The following is a 12,659-nucleotide window of genomic DNA, read 5'->3' on the forward strand; positions in this document are numbered from 1 at the left end:
GCTGATATGGAGAAAGTTTGACTGGTTTGTGTAGAAGATCAAACCAGACACAACAGAACCTCAAGCCAAAGCCTAATCAAGATCAAGATCCTAATTTTATTTAATTCTATGAAGGCTGAGAGAGATGAGGAAGCTGTAGAAAAAAAGTTTGAAGCTGGCAGAGATAGTCTGAGGTTTAAGAATAGAAGCTATCTCTATAACATAAAAATGCAAGGTGAAGCGGCCAGCCATCAATATTGAGGCAAGACCCACCACCAGCAAGAAGATTACAACTTGTTGAAGGCTCAGATCATCATTAAGTTTTTTTTAGTAATAAAGTACTTTAAATTAAGTTAGATATATTGCACACTTAATAGACTACAGCATAGTGTAAACACAACTTTTTTTTTTTTCTTTCTGAGACGGAGTCTTGCTCTGTCGCCCAGGCTGGAGTCCAGTGGTGTGATCTCAGCTCACTGCAACTTCCACCTCCTGGGTTCAAGCAATTCTCCTGCCTCAGCCTCCCGAGTAGCTGGGATTACAGGCGCACACCACCACACCCGGCTAATTTTTGTATTTTTGGTGGAGATGGGGTTTCACTATGTTGGCCAGGATGGTCTCTATCTCCTGACCTCATAATCCACCTACCTTGGCCTCCCAAAGTGCTGGTATTACAGGCGTGAGCCACCATGCCCAGCCAAATACGACTTTTATATGCACTGGGAAATAAAAAAAATGTGTTTGACCTGCTTTATTATGGAATTAGCTTTATTGTGGTGGTCCAAAACTGAACCTACACTATCTCTGGGGCATACCTGCATATTTATTTTTTTTCCCATAAAACATGGATATTTTATTTCAGCTCTAGGAAATGGAAAAAAAAAAAGCAGAGGGAAACACACCTTTCCACACACCATTCTAATTTAACTGACATTAATTTGGGAAAGCTAGAGCAGAAATATATGTTTATATGTATAAATATGTATGTCTTTATACATACATATATGCATTTTCAGAATTTAGTCTCACTGGAGTTCATGTCTTTTTTTTTTTTTTTAAATAAATGCCCCTAAAAGTCATCAAATTCAAGCTAATACTTCTACCTAAGTCTCCTCATCAGTCATTTAATATTGTTTGCATTGCATTCACAGTTTGTGTGTTAACCACTTACGTAATTTATCACATTGCACATTTGGAGAGGTAAGGGAAAAACTTGGTTTAAGTAATACTCTATGTATCAGTTACTCATTACATGATTTTTTTCATCATTATTTGCAACTTCACACATCTTGTAGTTTTCTATGTAATCTCTCTATGCAGTCTACTTCAGCTTCCAGTGCTGTACTTATCTACATGTTCGGGTGGGACCACCTGTGATCCATGAACTTGGGGTCAGGCATAAACTGTGTAGCACCTGAGGTGGATTCTGATTTGGTGTTTGCTTCAGAGTTGAGTTCTGTTGGCAAGGGCACTGAGTGTTTCAAGATGTGAGTTGTTTTTGCAGGTATTTCTATTTTGGTGGGGGATCCTAGCTTAATTTTTTTTCTTTAAGTTTAGGGAGTGACTCCTTTTTTGCTGCTTTTTGTCCACGATGATTTAACTGCTCCAAAAATTTGCTGGCTTTAGAATATACCTTTTTCCCTGTTACCTTAGCAATTATTACTGCTGAACTGGGTAGCAAACAGTTGCTCATAAAGTGGCCAGTCCCAGAGGATAAGTAATTTTCTTAAACTTAGAGCCTTTTCTCGCTGAAACCAAGCCCGCCAATTCTGAAACCGTAATAACTCCCATTTTCGGAAGAAAATCTCAAGGAGGATTCTTCAGGTAGACATAAGCATCTTTTTCAAATTGTACTGTATCCATTATCCCATTTTTCACAAAGACATAAACACCCTTGCACCAGCCAGTATAATGACCAGTTGCAGTGTAGATGGAAGCAAAGCCCATTTGTAAATGACCAGGCTGCTCTTCAACATGTTTAGACTGGAGCGGTGGTGCAGTATATACGGCGACCTGCTCTGGTTTCACTAGCTGCTTTTTGGATTCCTCTTCTTTGGCTGCATGTACACTTACAGATGCATATATCAGACTTGGAGGCATGGTTGTCAGTTTTCCCATCTACTAGCAGGGTGAAAATCTGAAACACTGACAATGGTAAATGCTGGGGAGAACAAGGAGCAACGGGAAGTCTCATTCATTGCTGGGTGATGCAATAACCTGCACAACAAATGCCCGTGATACGAGTTTACCTGTGTAACAAACCTTCACATGGACACCTGAACCCTGATGACCGCCATGTCTATGGCCCTTTCGGCCAAGGTTTTCAGACGACACCTGCATAATATTAATAACTAATTACTGAGCACTTCCTATGTGCTAAGTGTCTATGTGGATCATCTCATTTAATCTAGGCAGCCCTTGGAGATAGACATGCCTTATCCCCATTTATAAGGTAGGGTGACAGAGACACAGAGTGGTTTATTAACTTGCATAAGATGACACAGCTGGGAAATGGCAGATATGGGACATGAACTCAGACTACCTGATGCTAGAACCCCTTTTCTTAATCACTACGCAGGGAACAGGGCCGTGAACTTGACTCTACATCTATGAGAGGGGAGTCAGTGACTCTTTCTGGGTCTGAATACTGATTTTGAATTCTGGCTCTACTTCTTTCCATTTGTGTAATCATGGCCAAGTTACTTAATCTTTCTTAAACTGTATTCATTTATAAAATGAGCATTTGGATCATTAGGAAGCTCAACTGAGACAAACAATTAGAGATCAATCGTCAGTTTTTTAAAAAAAATTAGCTCAAGCATAATCATTTGTCAAATCAGTTGTCTAAATAATTGTTTCAGTCAAATGCATTTTTACTAATTGAAATTGTTTTTTTCACACAGAAATGGCCTCACTCCAGTCTTGCTCGAAGTCTGCTGGGTAAACTGCAAGTTCTAACAGGCTAAGGTGAGGAAGTGCTTCAGTCACCTAAGGTCGTATTTTATTTTGTGCTTTTCCAAGCAGTGGGATTATGTAATCACCTCTCATTGTAGCAGTCTTGCTATTCATAATCTTGCTATTCATGCAATGGGGTATAGAGAGGCATTAATTTAGGTCTTCATGGATCTCCTGAATCCGCAATGTTCATTTGAAGAAAGAATTCCCAGCAGCTTAGTGGTAGAGATAAGACCCAACATTACTTTGCTGATGGAATGGTGGAGGTGTCCTTTTCTGCTGGTCCCCAGATACAGTAAGGAGACCCCAGAGGTGAGAAAACCACAGGAACACAGCTCATCCCCAGGAAACTGGTGGACAAATGAGTAAAGATGTATGTACTAGGGGGGTTAACATAAGGCTGTGGAATAAACAGGGAATTGGTTGAATAAATTATTATATACCATACCTATACAATGAAAAACTGTGCAGTCATTAAAATTGATGTTTTTCTATAATTAATAACATTGAGTGTTACTGATAATATACCATTAAGTGTAACAGAAGAAGTTAAGAATAATTATGTAGGCTAGATTTTCATTATAAATACACATGTATATTTTTGCCTAGGGAAAATGCTAGATGACTATATGTCAATATTTTAGAAGTGGTTATCTCTAAGTGTTGAGATTTTTGAATATTGAAAAAACACTTTTTTTCCTAAGTGCTTAGCTGTGTTCTCTAACTTTTCTATAATAAAATAATTATATTGCTTATTAAAATTGGACAGTTAGAAAATGAATGAAGTTGGTGGATGAGAGGTAAAAGGTATGAGAGGAATTTAGAAAGAAAGTAAGCCAAGCTGAGTAGGATAAGCAAACTATGCAACTACTTTTTTTGGGGAAGGTGTTTCCTACCTGAGAAATAAGCAGGTAAAAGCTGGATGAGAATGGGTTTCTGGGGAATGACCCAAATCTGTTACACTCCTAGGGTTGGGTACATCAGGGAACAATAATGGTTCCTCCATATTTCTTCCTCTCAATTTTCCATTGTAATATCACATTTTTCTGGGTACATGACTACCTGGAATACTGGTCACATTTTTAGCCTTTCTGGTGATTAAGTCCAGGCCAGTGTGGGAGTAAGCAACCTTTAGGAAGTGTCCTTCCTGAGTTTTCTTTTCCTCTCCTCCATCTTGCTATGTGGAATGCAGACATGATCCCTAGAGCTCTAGCTGCCATCTTGAATACTGAGGATGAGGGCCACACCTAATAGGAGGGAAGGAGCCTGGGTTTCAGAGCTGCCGCACCCATCCTGGATTACTTCACATCCAGACTTTTGTCTGAGAGCTAAATAAACTTCCACCTTGCTGAATGAACTGTGAGGCTTTTTAAAAAATTATTTATGAAAAACAGAAAAAAGGAAAGAAAGGAAGAATGAAAAGATAAAGAAGAAAAGATCTAAGCCCCTTTGGATTTGCATAATGATAATGTCAATAGCTAAGCTTTACTGAGTGCTTCTTTCTTGTGCCAGGTTCTTTGCTAAGTGCTCTAATTCTCTTTGCTAAGCACTCTCTAATTCTCACAACAACCTTTGAGGTGTGTATTATTTCAAATGTCAATTTTTAGATTAAAAAACTGGGGATCAGAGAATGATATGGTTTGGCTGTGTCCCCACCCAAATCTCATCTTGAATTCCCACATGTTTGGGAGGGACCTGGTGGGAGGTAAATGAATCATGGGGGCAAGACTTTCCTGTGCTGTTCTCATGATTGTGAATAAAAGTCTCATGGGATCTGATGGGTGTATCAAGGGTTTCCACTTTTGTTTCTTCCTCATTTTCTCTGACTGCCACCATGTAAGAATTGCCTTTCACCTCCTGCCATGATTCTGAGGCCTCCCCATCCATGTGGAACTGTAAGTCCAATTAAATCTCCTTTTCTTCCTAGTCTCAGGCATGTCTTTATCAGTAACACGAAAATAGACTAATAGAGTAAATTGGTACAAGTAGAGTGGGGTGTTGCTGAAAAGATACCTGAAAATATGGAAGCAACTTTGGAACTGGGTAACAGGCAGAAGCTGGAAAAATTTGGAGGGCTCAGAAGAAGACAGCAAAATGTGGGAAAGTTTGGAACTTTCTAGAGACTTGTTGAATGACTTTGACAAAAATGCTGATAGTGATATGAACAGTAAGGTCCAGGCTGAGGTGGTCTCAGATGGAGATGAGAAACTTGTTGGGAACTGGAGCAAAGGTGACTCTTGTTATGTTTTAGCAAAGAGACTGGCAGCATTTTGCACCTGCCCTGGAGATTTGTGGAACTTTGAACTTGAGAGAATTGATTTAGGGTATCTGGTGGAAAAAATTTCTAAGCAGCAAAGCATTCAAGAGGTGACTTGGGTGCTGTTAAAGGCATTCAGTTTTATAAGGGAAACTGAGCATAAAAGTTTGGAAAATTTGCAGTCTGACAATGTGATAGAAAAGATAATCCCATTTTCTGAGGAGAAATTGAAGCCTGCTGAAGGCTGCAGATATTTGCATAAGTAATAAGCTGAGTGTTAATCCCCAAGACGACAGCGAAAATGTCGCCAGGGCATGTCAGAGGTCTTCATGGAAGCCCCTCCCATCACAGGCCTGGAGGCCTAGGAGGAAAAAGTGGTTTCATGGGCTGGGCCCAGGGTCCTCATGCTGTGTTCAGCCTAGGGACTTGGTGCCCTGTGTCCCAGCTGCTCCAGCTGTGGCTGAAAGGGGTCAATATAGAGCTTGGGCCATGACTTCAGAGGGTGCAAGCCTCAAGCCTTGGCAGCTTCCACTTGGTGTTGAGCCTGCAAGTACACAGAAGTCAGGAACTGAGGTTTGGGAACCTCTGCCTAGATTTCAGAAGATGTATGGAAACTCCTGGATGTCCAGGCAGAATTTCGCTGCAGTGGCGGGGCTGTCATGGAGAACCTCTGCTAGGGCAGTGCAGAGGGAAAATGTGGGGTTGGAGCTCCCACACAGAGTCCCTACTGGGGCACTGCCTAGTGGGGCTGTGAGAAGACGGCCACCATCCTCCAGACCACAGAATGGTAGATCCACTGACAGCTTTCACCGTGTGCCTGGAAAAGCTGCAGACACTCAACACCAGCCTGTAAAAAGCAGCTGGGAGGAAGGCTGTACCCAAGCTGCCCAAGGCCATGGGAACCTTCCTCTTGCATTAGTGTGATCTGGATGTGAGACATGTAGTCAAAGGAGATAATTTTGGAAGCTTTAAGATTTGACTGCCCCACTTGATTTTGGACTTGCATGGGGCCTGTAGCTCCTTTGTTCTGGCCTATTTCTCCCATTAGAAATGACTGTATTCACCCAATGCCTGTTGCCTGTATGCCCACTGTATCTAGGAAGTTACTAACCTGCTTTTGATTTTACAGGCTCATAGGTGAAAGGGACTTGCCTTGTCTCAGATAAGACTTTGGACTGTGGACTTTTGAGTTAATGCTGAAATGAGTTAAGACTTTGGGGGACTGTTGTGAAGGCATGACTGGTTTTGAAATGTGAGGCCATGAGATTTGGGAGGGGCCAGGGGCAGAATGATATGATTTGGCTTTGTCCCTGCCCAGATCTCATCTTGAATTCCCACATGTTGTGGGAGGGACCCAGTGGGAGGTAACTGAATCATGGGGGCAAGTCTTCCCTGTGCTGTTCTTATGATAGTGAATAAGTCTCATGAGATCTGATGGTTTTAAAAAGAGGAGTTCCCCTGCACAAGCTCTCTCTGCCTGCTGTCATCCATGTAAGATGTGACTTGCTCCTCCTTGCCTTCTGCCGTGATTGTGAGGCTTCCTCAGCCATGTGGAACTGTAAATCCAATTAAACCTTTTTCTTTTGTAAATTGCCCAGTCTTGGGTATGTCTTTATCAGCAGTGTGAAAACAGACTAATACAAAAAATTTAAAAGTTGCCCAAGTTCACAAAGCTAGAAAATAATGAATTTAGGATTTGAACTCAGTATCCCCAAGCTCAAGCCTGCAATTCTTTTTCTTTTTTTGAGACAGGGTCTCACTTTGTCACCCAAGCTGGAGTGCAGTGTCATGGTCTTGGCCTCTCTATCCTCAACCTCCCAGGTTAGGTGATCTTCCTGCCTCAGCCCCCCAAGTAGTTGTAACTACAGGTGTGCACCACCATGCCTAGCTATTTTTTTTTTTGTATTTTTTGCAGAGATGGGGTTTCACCATGTTGTTCAGGCTGGTCTCAAACTCCTAAGCTCAAGTGATCCACCCACCTCAGCCTCCCAAAGTGCTAGGATTATAGGCGTGAGGCACTGCACCAGGCCTGTTTCTTAAAATATAATCTGTGGTTTTCCCGTATAAGAATCTGGGAGGTGTTAAAAATGCGAATGCCTTGATTCCACCCCTGACTGATTTGATCAGAATCTCTTGGAGTAGGATTCAAGTAGCTGCATTTTTATTAAGCTCCCTCACCAAGTTTGATGCTACTGTAGGTCTAAGCTATATCTTATTCTAACTCGAATGGGGGCAGTGAATGGAGTTTTGACATAGGCTATAGGCTTTGTAAATTGCTAGCTTTCTTTCTTTCCTTTTTTCTGAAAGATATTTGCAGTGCAAGTAGCTTACATATTTTAATGACTTACTGAGAGAGTATATTAAACTAAAATTGCACAAAATGCTCAAATTGCTTTGAAGATGCCTAAACCTTGAAACCCTAAAATAGTACTAATTGCCTATTTTCATCTTTTCTCCATCTCCCTTCAACATAAATAAATATTGTGGAAATGGATTATATATAGATTCTATTTTTAACAAGAAGACCCTCTTTCTTCTTTCTCTCCATTTTGGATAATCCCTCCTCTGGTAGTCTCATTTCTATGTTCATACTCACAGAAAACATTGGCTTCCATAGTGCAAAGCAGGGCAGAGGGAAGCAGGAAGGGGTGGAGCGAGAGAAAGAGGGAGAGAGTGAATGACTCTGAAGAGGAAAGGAAATTAACATTTATTGGGGTTCTGCCAGCCCACAGACATTTTTCTTACATTATTGCACTATGCACTTTCCATGTGTTATCTCATTCATATGATCTCAAAACCCTATGAAGTATATAGTATTATCCTATTTTATGATGAGGAAACAGAAGTTCTGATATGAGAAATGTCACCAAACAAGGTCACACAGCCAGTGTATGGCAGATCCAAGATTGGCTGAGGCTCGTTTGACCTGAAAGCCTGGGTGCTTTTACCATTCTCATTGTCTGCCATCTAGCTGAAGTCACCTAGCATGTTTTTCCATCATAAAACTCATTTGGGGCTCTGTTTTGTAATCAAAATCTGAATCGAGTGTGAATGCAATTTGCTTGCTGCTGGCTGTAATAGCATGAATTATTGAACTCTAGAGCTCTCACATAAAAGTTAAGCATCTGAATAGACTCAGCTGGTTGATTCTATCCAGTCCCCCACTGCTCTCTCAAGGGAAAAAGATTCCAAGTTCCACATCAGCTCTCACCTGTTGTATTGTTGGCAGTAGCTTTTCTCACCCATCATTGTTTTCTGTCTCTAGAGATGCAGGGGCGAGAAGGCACGGGAATAAAGTTTGTGTGGAGATCTCACAGTCAGGTCATCACCAAACTCTTTTTCGTTGTGTATACCTAAAACGCTTTCCTTTTCTGATATTAAAAAAGCTCAAGACTCTATGCTCTTGTAATTCGCCTATTCATTTGTCTCCTCAGTAGGGTCTGGAAGCCACAAGAGGAATGATTTTGATAGAAAGATAATGCATAGGCTTCAGAGACAAGAGCTTGCAGGCACTTTAGTAATAAAATTATGTTGTTGCTTTGCCAAGCATCCCCTTCTGTGAGGAACCACCTGTTCTCTCCTTACCTTCTGATGGGCAGGTTATTCACCCTGGCCACATCATACACACAAGGGTACGTGGGCCAGGCTAGCCAGTTAGAATATCCCAAACCCTCAGCACAGTGATGAGGCATGTGCCTCAATCAGGGATAATTAGTATTTTCTCTGAGATTTGATATACAGATGCTGAGAAATAATCTCTATTGCTTTTGAATTATGAGCCTTCAGGTTGTGGACTTTGGACCACCAGTGCAATATAGTGTAGTTCAGTGTTGGCTATAATATTGGTGATATTTCCCAACCAGTAGACGCACTTTCCTGAAAGAAGCTGTAGAAGGCAGCAGAACTAGATATAGCAAGCTAGACAGGTAACTAGATAGCTAGAGCCCTGACAATAAAATCTGAACTCCTAGATTAAATGGTTCCTGGTTATTCAGTTAGATGAGATCTCCAGTTCTCTATATCCCTAATTTACTGTTGATTACTTAAACTACTTGGAGTTATTTTTTGACACTTGAAACTGGACCAGTCCTAAGCAGTACATATTTGAAACCCAGAAACAACAAACTTCAGAAAAATGTAATATCCAAATAGCAAAATTCAGAAACAGCAGGACGTTCAGCTGCCAGTGAGCCCTGAGTTTATTTCCAATTTTAAAAATAAAGGGAGGTAAAGGCTGATAACAGGGTAAGAGAAAAGGAACATAAGTGGAGTAGAATCAACCACAGTGACACATACAAAGGAAAAAGCAGAGCTGAGATGAGAACTCAACCTGTTACTGTGTAACGAGCTCTTTGACACACCCTGGCAATGCTTCCCACCAATTTAGAAAGGTTGGCGTGGTTCGCTCTTCTCTTCACATCAGGTGGGACCAACATCAATATGCTGAGCTAATGGCTTATCAATGGTTTACTTCCCTGAGCTGGTCATGAGATTGCCCATCACTGGAGAATGCAGCCCCAAACCGAAACCATCCTGGCCTTTGACTCAAGTTATGTATCATTTCCCAGGCTAAGTTCTCTGCTGCTGGAGAATTCAGGATTTGTGTCTGAAGCATCTCTGCCTTTCTATCTTTGAATACTGTACACAAATAGGTGTTTAAGAAACTCTTCCTGAATGAATGAGTGAATTACTCTGAAAACATTCAGGAATTACTGTTCTCAGATACATAGAATGCATGCAAGGTTAATACAAATGGCTGATAAGAATTACTCAAGTGCAGATCTATTGGATGAGCTAGGGAAAAGAAGGATTGTTTTCATCATATTTTCTAAACTTCCCCCAATGTTAATGATTTGATGTCATACACACATACACGAAGTTTCCATACTCAACTAAAGTTAGGCATCACTGAATCAGCAAAATCACACAGGTTTCTTTGCTGACTCGCTTTTCAGAAGTTTTATTTTGTGAACTTAATTTGCATAATCGCATCTGGGGCACTTTGCAGGAAGAGCCCATGCGTCTTGGGAATGCTGGGCAAGGGAAATGTAACTTTCCCTGGGAGTTCACTCTACTGATAAGGTAAGGGATCAAAAATTGTACTGTACCCTAACTTCGTAGTTGCTGCTTAACCAACGAAGCCACCGTGCCTCCCTCGCTCATAGTGATAATCTTTTTGGAGCAGATTTGTTGGGGGAAAATAAGAGTAAATATTAGAAAGGGCTGGTTAGCCCTTGTGTACGTTTTCTCTTCTCTGGTGAGGAGGGAGACAATACGCAAACCCCAGTGCTCGCCCAACAGGAGGATCAGATCCACCTGGCCTTGGCAAATCCCCGATGATCCACTGCTGGGTGCTTGAGATCAGCAGAAAGCTCACGGTGATCTTACCAAGTGGAAATCCCTAAATCCGACATTCAGATTTGAGACCAGTTTTATAAGACACTCTGCGTGAGTTTTTTGTTTTTGTTTTTTTTTTTCATAGAAAATTTTACTTCAGGAGAGGTACTAGGATGCAATAGTTAAGAACACATATGTTAGAATCAAGTGGGATGTTGGTTTGCATTCTGGCTTTTGTAACTTTGGCCAAATCATTTAGCATCCCTGATCCTTAGTTTGGATCATCCACAAATTGGGGCTAATACTATTATTTCCCTGTGCAGCAAACTCAGCGAGTCTGGGTTATCCAAACCCTGCATATTCTGACAAAAGTTTTGGCTCTTGCCTGGGAGATAACCTCTAAGTCCTCAGAATATTTTGGCTGATCAGAGAGACTTTGTCTACGTGGAGGCCTTGGGTCACACGAGATAGTCTAAGTTAACAATGGGATTTATGGTGGGGGCTTTGGGCCAAACAGTAGAAGCTCGACCGCTGGAGGGGCTGGAGACTGAGGGCAGCCACATGGGTGGACTGAGGTGGTAAATGTCATCAAACAGTGAAATCTCCAGTAAAATCCTGGACAGCAAGTCTCTGGTAAAAAGAAATGCTCTCTGCATGACTCCACTGGGAGAGGACAACTAGAAGCTTTATGGAAGCTCCTGGACTCTGCCCTAATGTGCCTTTTTCCATTGCTGACTTTAACTTATATTCTTTCACTGGAATAAACTATAACCATGAGTATAATGGCTTTGCTGAGTTGTGTGAGCCCTTCTAGTGAATAACTGAAAGTGAAGGTGATCTTGGGACCCCTGAGCACACTTCCTCATGGTTTTGGAGACGATTAATGTGATAAACAATGTAGAGTACTTAGTGGAATGCCTGGAAAATAATAAGTGCTCAATAAATAAGGATGCTTAGGAGAGGGGGGTAATAGGCCTGCTGTTATGGCTTCTGGTCTGACTTCCCAGCTCTACTCATCATTCATTCCTTTTTTGCTTCAACAAATATTTTCTGAGTGCCAACCATGCCAGGTATGGTGAAGACCCTTCATGGAGCTTACAATCTAGTTGAGGAAACAAAGATCAGACTTATAAACACACAAATAAATATATAATTGCAAGCTGGAGTAAATGTTATGAAGGAAAAGAACTATGTTATGACCTCATGGGAGGTCAGAGACTTGAGGGATGGAAAGGAACCCAACGTAGAGAAGATTCTCTTTATTAGCTGCTTATTTATATCTGAAATTCTATTATGTTGTGTGACTTTTGTTATGTGTTTCTCTCTTTATTTATTTTAGTGTTTTCTCCATTGTATGTTCTCACTGATATGTGGGAGCTAAGCTATGAGGATGCAAAGGCATAACAATGATACAATAGACTTTGGGGGCTTCGGGGGAAGGGTGCGAGGGATAAAAGACCTCAAATAAGGTGCAGTATATATTGCTCGGGTGATGGGTGCACCAAAATCTCACAAATCCCCCCTAAAGAACTTACTCATGTAACCAAACACCACCTGTACCCCAACAACTTATGGAAAAAAATTAAAAAAAAAGAAAAATTATTTTCCTGTTTTCTCATTCCTGGACTATATTAGCAAGTGTCTCTCTCTTTCTCTGCCCTCAGTCTTTGCTTTGGCCTCTCTTCTTCCAGTCTTTGGTAGAATGCTAAGACATCATAGGCTCCCTTTTCCTTCTTTACCTAACTCCTGCCACTTTGAGTCTGTGGGCGTGACATCCCTTCCTTCCTCCTTCAAGCAAATATTAATCAAACACTCAGAATATGCCAGCCTTTATCTCTTGGTCCCTCCTTCATCAGTTCCAGGGGTTCTGCAGCAGGGAAAAGGGAAGGAAGCAGAAGTTTACCCCACATGGGCAGAGAAAGAGCTGCTTATAGTCAGCAGTGCCTTTTCAGGGCTGCCATTCGCGTATTTTCATTTTCTCCTCCAAACATTTCCCTGAGATTTCTTTGAGGTGATCTCATTTCCCTGTCCTAGGAGGTAATCCAAGATATGTCTAGAGCCATATCCCTGGTTCCAAACATAAGCTGGTTCTCAATAAATAGCTTGGGATTGTTTTTGAAATGGGCTAGAT

At 41.3% G+C, this 12,659-nt stretch overlaps 1 protein-coding gene and 1 pseudogene across 2 annotated transcripts in view; both read right to left on the bottom strand.

Annotated features, from left to right (window-relative positions):
* The window catches only part of SH3RF2 (SH3 domain containing ring finger 2), a 140,743-nt gene that overhangs the window by 78,572 nt on the left and 49,512 nt on the right, over positions 1-12,659 (bottom strand). The gene's annotated exons all lie outside the window — the stretch shown is intronic.
* On the bottom strand, positions 1,329-2,276 carry LOC115836991 (annotated as a pseudogene).

The sequence above is a fragment of the Nomascus leucogenys genome, chromosome 2 (genome assembly GCF_006542625.1).
Source record: "Nomascus leucogenys isolate Asia chromosome 2, Asia_NLE_v1, whole genome shotgun sequence".
In the NCBI taxonomy this organism is placed as follows: domain Eukaryota; kingdom Metazoa; phylum Chordata; class Mammalia; order Primates; family Hylobatidae; genus Nomascus; species Nomascus leucogenys.